This window comes from Anser cygnoides, chromosome 3, assembly GCF_040182565.1.
Source record: "Anser cygnoides isolate HZ-2024a breed goose chromosome 3, Taihu_goose_T2T_genome, whole genome shotgun sequence".
Lineage (NCBI taxonomy): Eukaryota > Metazoa > Chordata > Aves > Anseriformes > Anatidae > Anser > Anser cygnoides.
In genome coordinates this window covers 56,190,302-56,205,160 of record NC_089875.1, presented here as the reverse complement: position 1 = coordinate 56,205,160, position 14,859 = coordinate 56,190,302, and the positions used below count along the sequence as shown (strand labels likewise).

At 40.2% G+C, this 14,859-nt stretch overlaps 1 long non-coding RNA gene across 2 annotated transcripts in view; it reads left to right on the top strand.

Annotated features, from left to right (window-relative positions):
• The window catches only part of LOC106034211 (uncharacterized), a 33,363-nt gene extending 19,378 nt beyond the window's left edge, over positions 1-13,985 (top strand). Inside the window, exons 6-7 of one of the 2 annotated variants that reach the window (XR_010830358.1) lie at positions 8,160-8,336; positions 13,725-13,985. This is a non-coding gene — a long non-coding RNA (uncharacterized lncRNA). Of the gene's footprint in view, positions 1-1,232; positions 2,432-8,159; positions 8,337-13,724 lie in introns of those variants that run through there. The other variant, XR_010830359.1, reaches the window with a different exon arrangement.
• Positions 13,986-14,859: the final 874 nt, after the last annotated feature.

Below are 14,859 nucleotides of genomic sequence, written 5' to 3'. Positions count from 1 at the left end.
ATGGCTCTGCAGAAAGTATTCTTGTAACCTTGAGCACTTTCGACTCTTTCCTCATGCTGATTGCTGTTTCCATGGAAGTCTGTGATGTGTTTTATTCAAAGTATAATTTGTAGTATGTTTGCTTAGAACAGAGGACAGGAAAAATAAATTCTTCAAGGCAGAATGAAGGAAAATAAATTTAAAAAACAGCAACCCCCCTCTAAACCTTTATCCCCCCCCTCTACCAAATCCCCAATTAATACCAGTTCTGTTTAGGACAGAAGTGTTCAATGACAACACAAAGGAAGACATGTCAGGTCACAAACAGAAAACATAAAATATCTCCACTCTTGTTAATTATGACCCAGTCTTACCGAAAAACAGATGGAACTGCTTTCAAATCTTTGTGTGTGTGCTTGTGTGTGTGTGCATATGTATGTCTGTCTTACGAATGGCTAATTCAAATCAAACTTGGGATTCTAGTCAAGACAACAGCTTCACTGCCTGAACCAGCTTGTTTCTGTACTCTTATCATTACCAAAAAGACAGAAGACTGCAATCAAGTTTCATTCAGCTCCAAAGAAAAAGAATATATCCCACACTTTCCAGTAACAACCCGCTATGCGGTACTTGCCTATACAACAAACATATGGGGAGGCACATACTTTGGGCCTGATTCTCCTTGAAATTTCCTTGCTAACTATAGCATCTGCAGCTTGAGTAATGCAGCAAAAAAACAAACCAACCTCTCCCCTTTCCCCTTCTCCTTGTTACAGGGCAATAGGGTAAAACTTTATTTAATATAACAGTTATTTAATATAATATAACAACATAATAGACAGAGAGAACCATCTGCTTGTACAGAGATGTGCAACACCAGCTGTGGGGGTTCAGGAGTGCCTCTGCACTTCACAGCCTCACTAGCTATAGTGGATTATCCAAAATGCAGTGGTGCCTTCACCCATATCCTCAGCTCAGCCATGACCCAGAGTGTTTTATGTATTTCAGGAGCATATCTCTGGTCTTACACTGACTCTTTCACAAGGCCCTGCTGTGTAGTTCATTACTATGAAGTGTCAGGAATTCAGAGGGAGGAACACGCGAGAACAGAAGTAGGTGCTTCCAGACTGTAACGGCAGTGTTGTTAATTGGGACGCTTGCAAAATAGTGTCATATGTGTCATTGCTTCTGACTATACCCCAGAAACACCTCTAGAAAAATATAAAATGCTAATCTGATTTTCTTTTTCCTAGCTTACAGTTGTTTTACAGGAGGCTGCCTCTCAGGCCCTTCAGAATGGATATTGTTTGGAAGTATTTAGAGACAAATACTATTTTCCAGGACCACTGACACTGGGACACAGACATCAAGGAAAAAATAAAACAAAGCAATCCCAAATGCAATGGAATGAACAGTTAAAAGGCAGGAAGGTAACATATGTGCTTTTGTGCCTTGCCCCAACTGGGTGGCATTCTAATAGGTTTCTTATTCTGCTTTCTTCTGCTAAGAGACTGGAAGACATATGTCACTTTTCCACCTTAACTGTGCATTTTCTAGTTTGTTTGGATTTATGTCATAACCTTAATGGGATTTAAATGGAATTTTTATATGTGAATAATACTCTGCATTAATGCAAGAACTTTAGGTTGCTGTGCTACCAGCCTGATTTGCATAAAGGTTTTTTAAATATGAAAGAAGAATAGCCAGGCTATTGTAGATGGCAAAGTGAAAAAAGACTAGCATAACAGTAAGAGGAAGAGACAACCCTTCCCCCTAAATGTTGGCTTGCCAAAGGGTTAATTCTCCGACTCTTAAGTACAACTGGGTGTGAGAGGAAAGCCTGGAGGTCATGCCAGTCATGAATATTTAGTTGCTGGAGGGTCAAGGCAGGATAAAATGGTGCAGCAGCCAGGTCAATGTCATGGGTTTATATTTTCTCATAAAACATTTTCTGTTCTGGTGTAGTCTCTGTGATCTGTAAATGTGTGGTTCACATAGCATTTACACACACACCCACATGCTGGTGTGGAGAAGTGTCTGTTTCCTGTAAGTATGTGTCATATCACTAATTTTTAGAAATTATCCACAAATAGTAATGCCAATAAGGTGTCATTATCTTACATTGAAAACTGAGTTATTATGCAATTACATATGATTTAAGTTTGGTATACATTACATTGTCTGTTCAAGACACTGTCCAAACCCTGGTTTTACCCTTGAATATGCCAGGTAGGAGCAGGAAGATATTTACCCCTTTTCATTGTTATTATTTTCAGAAGGGAAAGGGGCACAGAGAGTTCTGAAGATTTGTCCTGACAATTTTTGTGGCAGATCTGTGTATAGTACTGCAGCTCTTCTGGCTCTTGGTTCTTTGCCTTAAACAAAACATCATCCTTTTGGTTTTCCAAGCCTGAATTGTGTGAGAGCAGCTCAGAGTTACTGATGGTAGTGCAGCCAGTGAACTTTCCTGCTGGCATGTTTTTCATTCTTAGTGTGCCATTATTATTTTAAAATGAATTATGTATATAACACATTTGGTGTACAGACTACTCTGCATGTGAATAATAAAGCACAGTCTCTGCTCTGAGGAGCTGACAGGCTAAGGGCTTGATCCAGTAAACACTTATTCCTGGGTGATTTGCTTAGCCTGCTATCATGAGTAATCTGTTGATCTGGCCCCAAACTAATTAGATAACTTGACAAATAAGAACAATAGGACATGCTGGGTAGTGAAGGAGGAGAAGGATGAGACACAACAGTACATAAAGATTTAGGAAGAAAGAGGATAAACACAAGCTGGTTTGGATTTGGTTCACTTTTTAGTGTCAGTCTCTGCATGGAAATGCAGGGAAGGTTGGAGCTTGGGCCCTGGAATCAAGTGTGTTGGTTATTATCCAGGTCTTACATCTCACAATGCATTCAGCAGGTCTGCATGGCAGGTAATGGCTTTGGGCTGTCCTGACTTGTTTTCTATCTCTGCAGTCAGTGCCTGAGGAGTCTTCTCAATCATCTTTTAAAAGTAGCTGAGATTGAATATACACATACAGCATTTTCAAACTGTGCTGTTTGCAAGCCATTAGCTGACTTTCCAGGATGGTCCTAAGCTCAAGGAGAAGGAGGCTTACACTTGTAAATAAGTTAGCTCACTGCCCATGGGGAATAAAACCGAAGCATCCAGATGCACATATGACCACCATGTGGAAAAAAAAATTATCAGGGAATGACACTACTTTGGAGTTGAGTCCTGGCTCCTTTCATCTGCTACAGAAGCAGAATGGACAGTGCCAGGACACTGGCCTTGTTTTCTAACCCAGGGTTCCTGCAGGACGAGGGCCCAAGCACTGAACTTGAGCTCTGAGACTTCATGTGTAGGTACAAGAGAGCTTACAGCACTTCGTTGGGGTTGGGGGTTAGCTAAACACAACATGAGGATGGTTAGTTTGTGTTGGACACTAACATTTCGTTTATGCTTGAAGGTCTTGTTTGTATTGCTGTAAGTGATGCTTAGACTTGCAGAGGCCACTGCTGACCTTGTTTGCATGGGTTCTGCATGTGAAGACTACAATAAGGTATCAAGACTCTGAGAGAAAAAAAATAATAATAAAATGCTTTTTAGGGATGCATGGAAAGGTGACCCAGAGCACATTAGCATTGGAGATGAGGTGGAAGAATGGAAATACCTATAACTGGCTTAGGAAGTCTTTGACTGATGGACTTTGTAACATACTGCCTATAGATACCCTTGAAGCAGTTTTCTGGTACCTGGCTTTTGTTTGCATTTTTCACAAGTTCTGGCCTAAAGGATCTTGAATAGAGAAGTCCATTTAAAAGCATGGACAAAATATTTCCCTAAAACAATTATCCAAGGTGCTTATTTCACTAACTAGTGCTGTTTTCAGTGTGGGAAGGGTCACAGGTGGGTCAGAAATAGTAAAATGGTGTTTATTCAACTGATCACTGTGCTGGAGAAAGGGTGAATCTATTTCACTGACTTGGTCCCAGGAGGAAAGCTCTTCTTGAATGCAGAGACATGTCAAGTCTATTCTTACTCTAATGGAGAAAAAGTGGGAAAACAAAACAAAGTATGGAAAAATATCAAAGTGTTAAACAAAATAAAATCTTAATTGTAAAAATCTCAACAGAAAGCTTGTTTGCTATCTTATTTTTTTGTTCTGTCTCATGTCTAGTACCTGTAAGAAATAATTTCTTCATGCTCTCACATAAAATGAAGCTAAAGCAACCCACTACAAGTGTCCATTTTCTTTCATTTTTAGAAAGGGAAATATATATGTATATCTCTGAAAATCTGTAGGGATAAAATTTTAATTATGTCTTAGTTGCTTGCTGTGATTTTGAAATCAGTGCTTTAGTCTGAATAAGCACTTGGTAGTTTATAAAATGACATGAGGAATATTTCTATTTCACGTGTTAAAATCTAGTTTTTGTAAGATAAATGGCAATAACAGAGTTGGCACTGGATTAACAGAGGTGACCTGAAATTGGTATCAAGAAAGTGATTTTTTAAAAAGAACTGAATTAATTAAAAAAAAAAAAAAAGGATAAAGATATGTGAATAAGCTAAAACCCATTTAAGCAGTTCTATCCCAATAGAATTTTGTGAATGCTAAGATGTTGGACTCTAAAAATATTGGTTTCCATCAAAATAGACTAATACAGAAATAGCAGTTTAGAAACAGTTCATGTGAATAGAGCAGTCCTAAGACCAATAGTCTTCACTCCATGATGAAAATGACAGGTGAAAGTGGAGGTTAACACAAAAATGCCAGGGAGTTTTTGGGCCACAGCAGACAGAGAGATAGAAAGCAAGGACAGCACTAAGGAGAGACAGCAATATTGCTGATGGGTGGCGGTTAGACACATAAAATGGGGCCCAGCACCAAATGGGGTGGAAATTGGTTCAGAGAACCTCAGAGGAACTTACAGGCAACTGTTTGACGGCAGAGCCTGCCTTTAGGACTGTTCTTGTTTTGTGGCATCCCTACTGGGACTGACATGGTCTGTTGTTTAGACTATATATCTTTGTGTTTCTGTCATATCATGTGTTTGTGTGGTTCCACAGTGAATCCAAATGCTGCTGAGTACCTCCACTCCTACTGTCAAGTATTCAGTTAATTAGCAGATTTTCTTTGAATGAGAATTTTCACAGGTAATTTTTAAAGGATGTTTCTGGGTGTGTGAACAGGCCACTTACATTGCCTGCCTTGCAGATACCCTCCTCAGAAAGACAGAAAAAGGAATAACTGTGTGCTGAAAGATTTCTTTACCCTGAGAGATGGTGCTTCCATGTCAGGGATCAGGGATTTTATTTTATTTTTTTTTTTTTTTCCCTGTGAATTCCCAGCCCCCTTTCAGTCCTTGACATAACTATGAATGTACTTTAAAGACAGAAATAATCTTTGTGACTGCAGAGCCTGAAAACCAGAGTATCTAGAAACTATACGAGCAACCACTGCCCAGAAAGGATGGGCTGTACCATGTACTGCAAGTCCTGCTCCAGCTCCCGAAAACAGCTGGAGAAGTGCAGAGGCTTTATGTACACTTACATAGACATTTGCTTTGCCTCTGATTCTTGATCTGACTAACTGGCATCTGGCGCATCTCTGTTAGTCTTCATATTATACAAGTTGAGTCAGATAGACTGGGAAATGCCAAAGATCGAAGGCTATGAGGCTTGCTTTTGACCAGAAAGCTTTTAGAGTTTAGCTTCCTGCTGAGTAATACTGATGTGAAGAATCAATCGTACTGATCATTTTAAGGGAAAACATCTAATCACTGACACACAACTTCTCCCTCTTGGCTGGGGTGGAGTCTTTCTTGAAAAAGCTGAGGGAGAAAACAGGAGGGGGGAGCAAGATATTAACAATATAAGAACATTTTGAAGATATTTTTTTTGCTAGTCATGGTAAGTACTGTAATACTTTTCTCAGATCTCTGTAACTCTTTAGTAACACAAATTCAATTTCATATCAGTCTCTGCTAGGTGGAAACCAGTTTTCTTATAATGTCCTGTCTGACCTCCAGTTTATTTATATAAACAGATTTTTATCTTGCATCTGGTGTTTTGAACTTTAGGTTTCACTGTCAGCCATTTACCTAATGACTGCATATGGGCAATGTAGCACAACATTCATGGTGGTCCGGTAAGGGTGACAGAATGGCACATGCATATCCATCCCACCACCTTGTACAGTGGAATCGGTGACAATGTGAATATCCCAGGTGTTCTTTTATTAAGATACTTCTGTTAATCCATCTTTATCGAGGTGTGCATTACAATAACAATAACAGCTTTTTTATGAACAGGTTTGGAGAAGATATGATAGCAAAATCAAACAAATGAACAAACAAACAAACAAACAAAAAATGCAGTAGAAATAGAAAAGAGAGCTGTGGGATTCCAGAATCACTTGACTGGTGGAGTAGAAATATAGAGTTGGCTCATCCACTAGTGCAGAGTGACTTCAGTCAAGCAATGATAATTTGTGCCAGCTGAGGATTTAATTCCTGGTAGCCCTTAAGTTTGGTGTTGTGCATTTACATACTCGGCTTTTGTGTATTTACTGAAACGTGTATGGGAGGCAAAGAAGAACAGAAATCATTTGATATCAGCCATGGGAAGGTGCATCACAGAGGGTCATGGTGCAGTTTACTGCTCTGCTTGCTTTCTCTCACAGCATCCTTTTGCAAGGATGCTTTGCCTCCTTGCAAGCTGTAGGTTTATAATGTCTATTTTAGGGCTGATTAAGAGCTGGCAACAGGAAATTTTGTGTGCTTGTGGAGTTTGAATGAGTCTTGGGGTTTGGTGCAAAATTATAACAACCATTAAGAAGAAGTATCATAATATATTCAGTATAGTTCATGGGTCAAGCAAAAAATATGATTTACTTCTCCATCACTTGTTGTAGCTGCTGTTAGAAAAGTCTTATGGTGGGAAAAAAACCCTTACTGTTGACCAGTGGGTTATGGCCAGATTTCTTATTTGGTATTTCAGTGCCGTACGAAACGACAGAGTCATTGTCTACTAGTGTACATTGACTTCTCCTACTTCATCTCCTCTTTGTGTTTCTGGCATTAAACATTCCCCCATTTAATACATTGGTCAAACTGTGAACATGTAATAGAGTTTTGGATAATTTTATATTATGATCTTAGAAATGGATATATTGAGAATATAAAGGCAAACTTAAAAGGAAGAGCAGAGCCATTTTGACACTGAGAAATGGAGAAAGAGTGCCTCTGGGGTAAATTTAATAGATTGATTTGAGAATAGTTTGCTTCAACATAGGATTTCCTACCTAATGACTCTGAATTTGTACTGAAACAAATGGGAAAAACTTCTTTCCTTGGGATAGGAAATACACTGATGTTTAAAGAACTTTCAATATGGATACAATTCAGGCCTCAGCAGATTCATATATAGGAAATGAGATATGCTGAAGGTTAGTCTGTTCAGCCCTTCAGACCATGTCAGGTTCACTCAAGTTCTTGTGCCTCTCAAGGGAACTCTGAGCCAAACAATATACACTGACATATATCACTGTGGTAATGGCTTTGATTCAAAATCAAATGATTTCTGTGGTTTACAAACAATTTCAATTCTGATATTTTGCTTATCTGACAAAAAGTAAAGAAAAAAAAAGCAATTCTTGCCTTTGGGGTTTTGTGAAGCTCAAAATGAGAAAAAAAATCCTTCAATCTTCTCTGAGTTTGCAGAAAGTTTTGTGCAGCTTTGGTTAAAACCTCACAGCTCATAGAACAATAATGTTAAATAAAGAATGCTCTGGTCAGGGCATTTTTGTGAACCTGACCTGTAAGATTTTTATATTTTTATTTTTCATCACTGAAATAACAATTAGATAGGTAGTGAAAGTAGTTTATTTCTTGAATTGTTGTAACACCGTATCAAAAAGGTCTTATATGGCTGACCAAAATTAAGCAAGGAATATATCATTTCTTCAACTTCCTAGAAGTCAGATATGTGATTTCTTACAATCATGTCAGGTAATGTTACAGAAAGCTGAGCTTTTGTGACTGTTCCAGACCTGTTTGATGTTACTGGGCAACCTGCCAAAGTCTCTTTTCTGTGTGCCAGGATGATAATTATTGACACTTCTTAGGGAAAGGATTTCAAGGAACTCACATCGATATTTTTTCCACAGTCAGAAACTGGAAATGCCACTAGAGCAAAGGGATCCTGAAATCCTTGTGGATTATATTCCTGGACCAAGGAAGACAACAGGACACCGAGAAAGTTAACCTCAGGCAGAAAAAATGACAGCAGCATGCAGATGCCTGGAGTGGAATTCAGAGAGAACTACTTGACAAAAATACATCTGGTGAGGAGGAGTGGCAGTGGGTGTGAAAACTTTGCGTGTTGTCTTTTAGGATGGAAGGTGTACTACTGATCAAAATGAATGCTCAGGAAGGAGCTGAGGGGTGTGGGTCTACATCTCAGGAATCAGTCATAGCTAGGGGGATGCAGCACCATGCACCATGAAGCTGTAGTCATCACTGAGCTCTCCAAGTTTTGTACCACATCTATTTGTGGCATTTGACTACTTATCTTGGATTTTCCTCACAGTCTCAGGAGCCAAATTAGCTTGGTTTTACGGATGAGATTTTTAGTGTGAAGGAGGGAAGTCTCGTGGAGTGAGCAGATTTTAGACCTGGCTGTGAAATTTCAGATCATTATGATCCTTTTCAAATGTGAATATTAGAACTGGCACCAGCTGTTATGGTGGGCTCCTCTCCTGCATACATGTATGTTTCACTACTCAGACCGACACAGGGGAGTGAGAAGTTTATGTTGATTGCTGTTACTAGCTCATACTTGGCCTGCCATGAGTTGCAGTGATCACAACTTCTTTCCTGCGCTATTTGAATGCTTTAGATACTTTCATGTGGTTATCACATCCTGTCCCCTGCTTACTGCTTTGCCAAGCTCCATGTGCTTAACAAGATGCTTAACTATTGTTAATCTTTCCTCATGTATTCCAAAGTGTGTCACTTGCATTTCTAGCAAGTAATTCCATAAGAAGTAGAAGTTACAAAGTTCGGATTCCTACTGATTTTTGTTTTGCCTTTGGATCGGCTGGTTTTTATTAAAAATTGAACTCCTATTCCAGCCTCTTTCTTGGTTAGGACTTCAAGATCTCTCTCAACGTGCCTGCCAAGTTCCTAAGACATTTATGCAATTTTCAGATTTTTTCAAAGTTACTCAGTATGTTTAAAAGTTACTGGTGTGGGGAAACAGACTGACAGACAGACAGGCAGGAGGCTGAAGACAGTGAGCTGTGTAAGTCTCATTTCTTTAAGGAACCCATAAAAAGTTACAAAGAAAAATTTATATAGCAAGTGTTAAGAAGTTAGATTTACAGCAGAGCGGTTACATTCTCTGTCCCCATGCAAAACATTGTAAGTTTTGCCATAGGTTCAACTTGTTTGCAGTGCCAACCTGAATAGCCCCAAAGAAGTTCTACTCTTTCAAGACAGTTTTGCTCAAAACTCAGACCAAGGAATAAGAAAGACTTGATTTAAATAATTTATGACTCCAAGTTTTAAGACAAGCTGAAACTGGTGATGGTTTAGCCCAGAAAGTGCACCATAACCTGTGTCAGCTTGGGAGCAAACTTCCATGCGGTTCAGCTGCCTGTGCAGTGTGGCGAGGAAGGTGAGCCAGGGACGAGGACCCTGCCAGCACCCCAAGCCAAGCTGTCCCTGTGCCTCAGCCTGTCTGCTTCTTCTTCCTATGTCAGCCTCTCCAGTTGTGTGCTGTCGGCAGGGGTGTTTGTATTAGCAGCACAGGATAGTTGAGTCTTTACTGCTTTATGAGCTAGAAGGTCAGCTACACTTGAGCTTCAATCTACCATCCCCTGCCCTCCATTAAGTTAGCTGCCTGGAGCTTAAAGCACAGTTTAATCTCTGATAGAAACTTATGGGAGTCTGCTCAGGGGCAACACTCAAGCCATACCTCAAACTAATTCAACAATCCCCACGAGACAGCGGGGGTTTCTTAAGGAAGAGACCAGATGCCAAGAATGTGTCTATGCAGCCCAGAATAGCAGTTCATGGTGCCATAGGAGGAGGCTGGAAAATTCATAGGACCAGCCGAGGGATGTCTGTGATGGGAGGAAACTGGCATACTGAAAGGGGCCATATTTGAATGTAATGAATGAGTGTGTAGTAATCATACTTATTAATTGCAATTACATCACTGCAGTTCAAAAGTTCTCTCACCAGATCCATGAGAGCCTTACAAAAGTAGACAAGAGAGAGAGAAAGGTGGTGATGCTGTCACTCCAGAGATGATGCCCAAGGGCACAAAAGCCTATGATGGCTGCAGTGTATGTCTAGATTGGGACTGAGCCTGGAGATCAGTTTGACTGTCTGCTTGGTTTGCTTCTGGTCCAGGCTGAAGAGGAGTCAGTGACCCCCTCAGTAAGGAGGTGGCACAGAAGGGCTCCTTAAACCACCCCTCAGCTGTTGCCACCTCCCACTCCCCTTTGTTCAGTTTGACATCTAAGGGGGCTGGCTTAGGTCCCTGGTGATGGTCTAACTGATCTGTTTGACTTTGCACCTAAATGAAGGAAGGGTTAACATCAAGTCTGTTAAAATAGAGAAATTATTTCAGAAGTTTTCTGAAGTATTTCTGCTTTCTGTGGTGGGCCCTCAGCTTCTCACTGCTCTCCTGGGAGCTCCTGGGGCTGCAGCCTTGGGGACAAGGTGCTGACTCCCAGCAGGAGGTGTTTTGGTGTGGGGTATACTGAGTTACTGTGCAAGCTCAGGCCAAGTTCCTGGCCAAGGTGGCACAGGTCAGGTCTCAATCTATCTGATGCCTCCTGCTCTTCCCTTCTTCTGGTGTTTCCTTCTCCTTTAAAATGCACAGTCTGGTTTTCCAAACACAGAGTAGCAAAATATTTCTGCTCTTAAGCCCTTTTTGGACGCCTGATTTTGCACTGAGTTTAGTGGCCGCATGAACAGAGGCCTCAATATTTCACTTGTTTTGAAAATTCATGTTTGTATATTATCACCAACCACAGTAAAATCTGCAGTGTGGTAACATGTTGTGCTTTACATTGCCATGCTCTTCTTGTTAAAGTAATTAAAATTGCTTGTGCATTAAACAAACAAACAAACAAACAAAAGGTGCTAATCAGCTATATTCCCAAAAAGTTGAAAGAAAAATGATGCTGTCTAAATGGTTTGGAATAGTCAGACCTATTCTATTATATGTCTGTAACAGCAGGATATAACAAAGGTAAAGATTTAAGGCAATTTTGACACCTTAAAGTAGAACTGTTAGCACTGCATAGACTTTCAAATCCAAAGAGGATTCAGCCTGCTCACTTACTGCTTTCCACATCTTCAAAGGACCGTGGCTCTTTTTTAATCTTTCCTCTTTGCTGTGAAGCCATAGGAAGTTATTGACTTTACAGGCAGTTTTAGTACACAATCAAGCAAGAAAAAAATGCTGGTGTACTCTGAGACTCCGAGTTCAAGTTCTCATCTCTTTGTGTCACTCCCCTCTCTGTGCTGAGGCAGAATTTTAAAGTGGAGAACAAATGGTGAGCTGTTATACAAGGTTTTGTTTTTTGACTCCCTGACTGAGCCAAAAATCTCTGAAGATTTTATGGGAGGTTTTTGCTACCCAACAGTTCTTCCAAATATAATTGGAATATGCTTTCCACAATGATATTGCTTAATTATAATTGGATATAATTTGGACTCTGGGTCTGAGCGGAACAGCTCCAACATTGCTCTTCTTGGAAGAGCTCTGCAGAAAGCAATGTCTGGAGGGCTTCCAGGGAGTGCAAGTTTGCTCACTGGTCAGTGTTTGGACAGAGTGCTGCCTGCTTTCCTTTCTGGTTAAGTGTAAGAGTTTAAATCTCCGTTTGCTTAATGACAGAAGGTGCTATGAGAACCGATGCTTAAGTCACCAACCAGCTTGGCAAAGCTGGAAGATGAGCTGAGGCCATGTGTTTGCACAGGTTTTTGCTGAGTTGTGAATGTACATACTTCACCCCAGTTTCTTTGGTGTGAAGAGCTCAAGTTATGCTGACCATCATAAAGAGCCAGAAGATAAATAGGAACAGAAAACTGAGAAGCCAGGAAGGGAACTGTTGTGACAGAAGTCCCGAGGAAATGCTCCTAGAAACCATTCTGCCCACTGCAGGCCTTGGGCTGAGGCTGGAGAAGTTGACTTCCACCAAGTGATCTCCAGTGTGTAGAGGGAAGGAGGATTTTTTGTCCATCCCTCACAATTCCCTTTGTGAAACAAGCTGTCACCAATGTACTTTCCTCAGAAACCCTGAATGTTAGCAAACAATTTGGAATAATGTCCAAAGAATGTTTTACATTACAAAATAATGTAAAATAAGTGTGATGAGGAGACTAGAAACCAAACTGTGCAAAGATCAGAAATTCAGTTTTGCATCCTGATCCTTACTATGTTTCTGCAACACATCAGATCATCTTGCTGGTGTCCTGCAGATTCTAGTGTGCATTGAACTAACTTTCCTCTCAAGACATGGTCTTATTTTCTTCAACTCTGTGAGATGTGACAAGATACTCAGGAGGAGGAGTTCAGCCAAACATTTTGTTTTCTCACTCTTGTAGTTGCTTGCATTTGTTCTTAGCTCTTGAACAGTTCCTCCCGGAAAGACTTACAAGCATTTGAACAAAATTCCTAAATGAATGGAACTGTTGCCTTGTAAGAGAAGCTTTTGGTGAAGTATAAATAACAAGACATAAAGATACATTTACTTAATTTAAAGCCATAACAAGGTCCTAAAAATATAGCAATGGTAGCAGTTTTGTCCCATTTTGGGACTTCTAACCTGAAACCTTTGGAAGAAGCTTGAATGGCTAGGATCTCTTATAAAATGTATGTAGTGAGAAGCTTAAGAATGAAAATGTTTCAAAGCCCCTCATTATTTAGAAAGGCTTGAACTATAGCTTTAAATTATTCATGAACTATGTGCTGGATAACTGAGAAATAAAGGTATTACTTTATCTATGTCTTATTCAACATTTGTCTTCTCTGTTTAGAGGTAAGGACAAACAACACTAATTACATTTCCAAATGGTTCTAAATTTGGAAAACTTTATGTGTATGCCAGCTTAATATGAATGAAGGACTGAAAGCCTGTCTAAACATGTTCAAGGGATAAAAGTGTTAGTATATGCTTGAGAAAATGCATTAGTAAATGTAGGAGAAAAATCATGATGAAATCAAAGAATTTCTTTTCTCCCAGTGGAAGGCACTTGGAAAACACATTACTTGTAGAGTTTACTGTGGTAGCTATACGTCTATGGTCTCTGTAAAAATGCAGGAAGACTTAACCCCATTAAAAGGAGATGGAATTATTTTTCTGCTACCCCACTGCAATGGGGAAGTTTTAAAAAAGTTTGATACACAGCTGAACTGGACAAGAGGATTTGCTGTTCTCTTGAGGGCCTTTGTAATCTTATCACCTGGGATTTGGTGACATGCCATGAGGAACTCAGAGGAAGGAGCTCAGCTAGACCTTTTGTTTTCTCTCTTTTGTAATTTTTCACCTATTAAATGTGTGAGCTTCAAAGGAATGAATTCATAAGGAGGATTTGAATGAGAACAGAACAGTGCTCAGCCTTATAAGGTTAAAGAGATTGCATTTAGTGAGCTGCAAATTAAACAGTTTAGCATATGAGATGGTAATCAAAAATATCGTGCTAAATGTCACCAGGATGCATGCAGCCTCGGTATGAAGAGGGTGGAGAGCTGTTCAGCTGTGCTATTGCCACCATACTGTTTGACAGGGAGCACACATGTGAAAGCTATTGAGCACTGCTAAACAGAGGTGAGACTACAACCTCTTTTCCCCCACAGAAAATGCTTATTTGTTAACTTGCATTGCCATAGTTTTCTTGTAACCTGGGCCATGATTTCATCCAGCTTACTGATCCTCTGCATCATATCTTTGGGTATCTGGGATTTCTGGAATCCAATTGTCCAAAAAATTAAATCACTTTTTCCCCTTCATTGGAGGCAGCAGAAGCTGGGAGTCTAATACAATATGCTCATGTTTGGATTTCTGGTAATTCAATTTAGGATGTCAAAATTTTATCGGCCTTTGCCATCCTGTGAATAAAGGACACCAGCTGTGTGCTTCTTCCCCTTTATCTGCTAACCTTGCATCCATGTTCCTACTGCTCTTCCCACTTGCATCTAAGCCATCATCCTCCTGCATGACCCGCTCCAGCATTTATTGCTAGAATTCCAGTTTGTGTCTTTAACTGTTCAGAGAGAGACCTGGGGAGAATTAATTTAGTTCAGCTGAGGCGTTAGCAACCTCCTCTCTGACAGCCATTACACTGTCATGACCTGTCCTGCGTGTCTAACACTGATCTATTCATAGTATTCATATCAGCATGCTGGGCAGGTTTTTATGCTAAATCATCTTTCTTCACTGGTCCCTACTTATACTGCAGCAAATAAAAAAGCTTAGAGTAGTGCAACGGGCAAATGGGTCACTTTATGTCCTACCTTCTCACTGTAATTTTCTGAGTGAATTAAATGGATGGACTAGCAAAGCTGGCCCTGAGACAGACACATGCTGTGGGGAAGCTATCCCACAGAGGGAATCTTATTCTGCCAAATTGTTTGGTGTTTTGTGATATTGACTAAGTGAGGTCAATGAAATAACTTCCACCAGCGACTATAAGCAATGCTTGAACATAAGGCGCCAGAGGTAAAAGATTGCCTAAGCCAGCAGTCAGCCTGATGGCAACCTGACCAAAAACCTCCCAGTACAGCGGGTGGGAAGATCCTCAGCAAGGCACGGGCTGGGTCATTGCATGCAGTCTGTGGGAGCGGAGCAC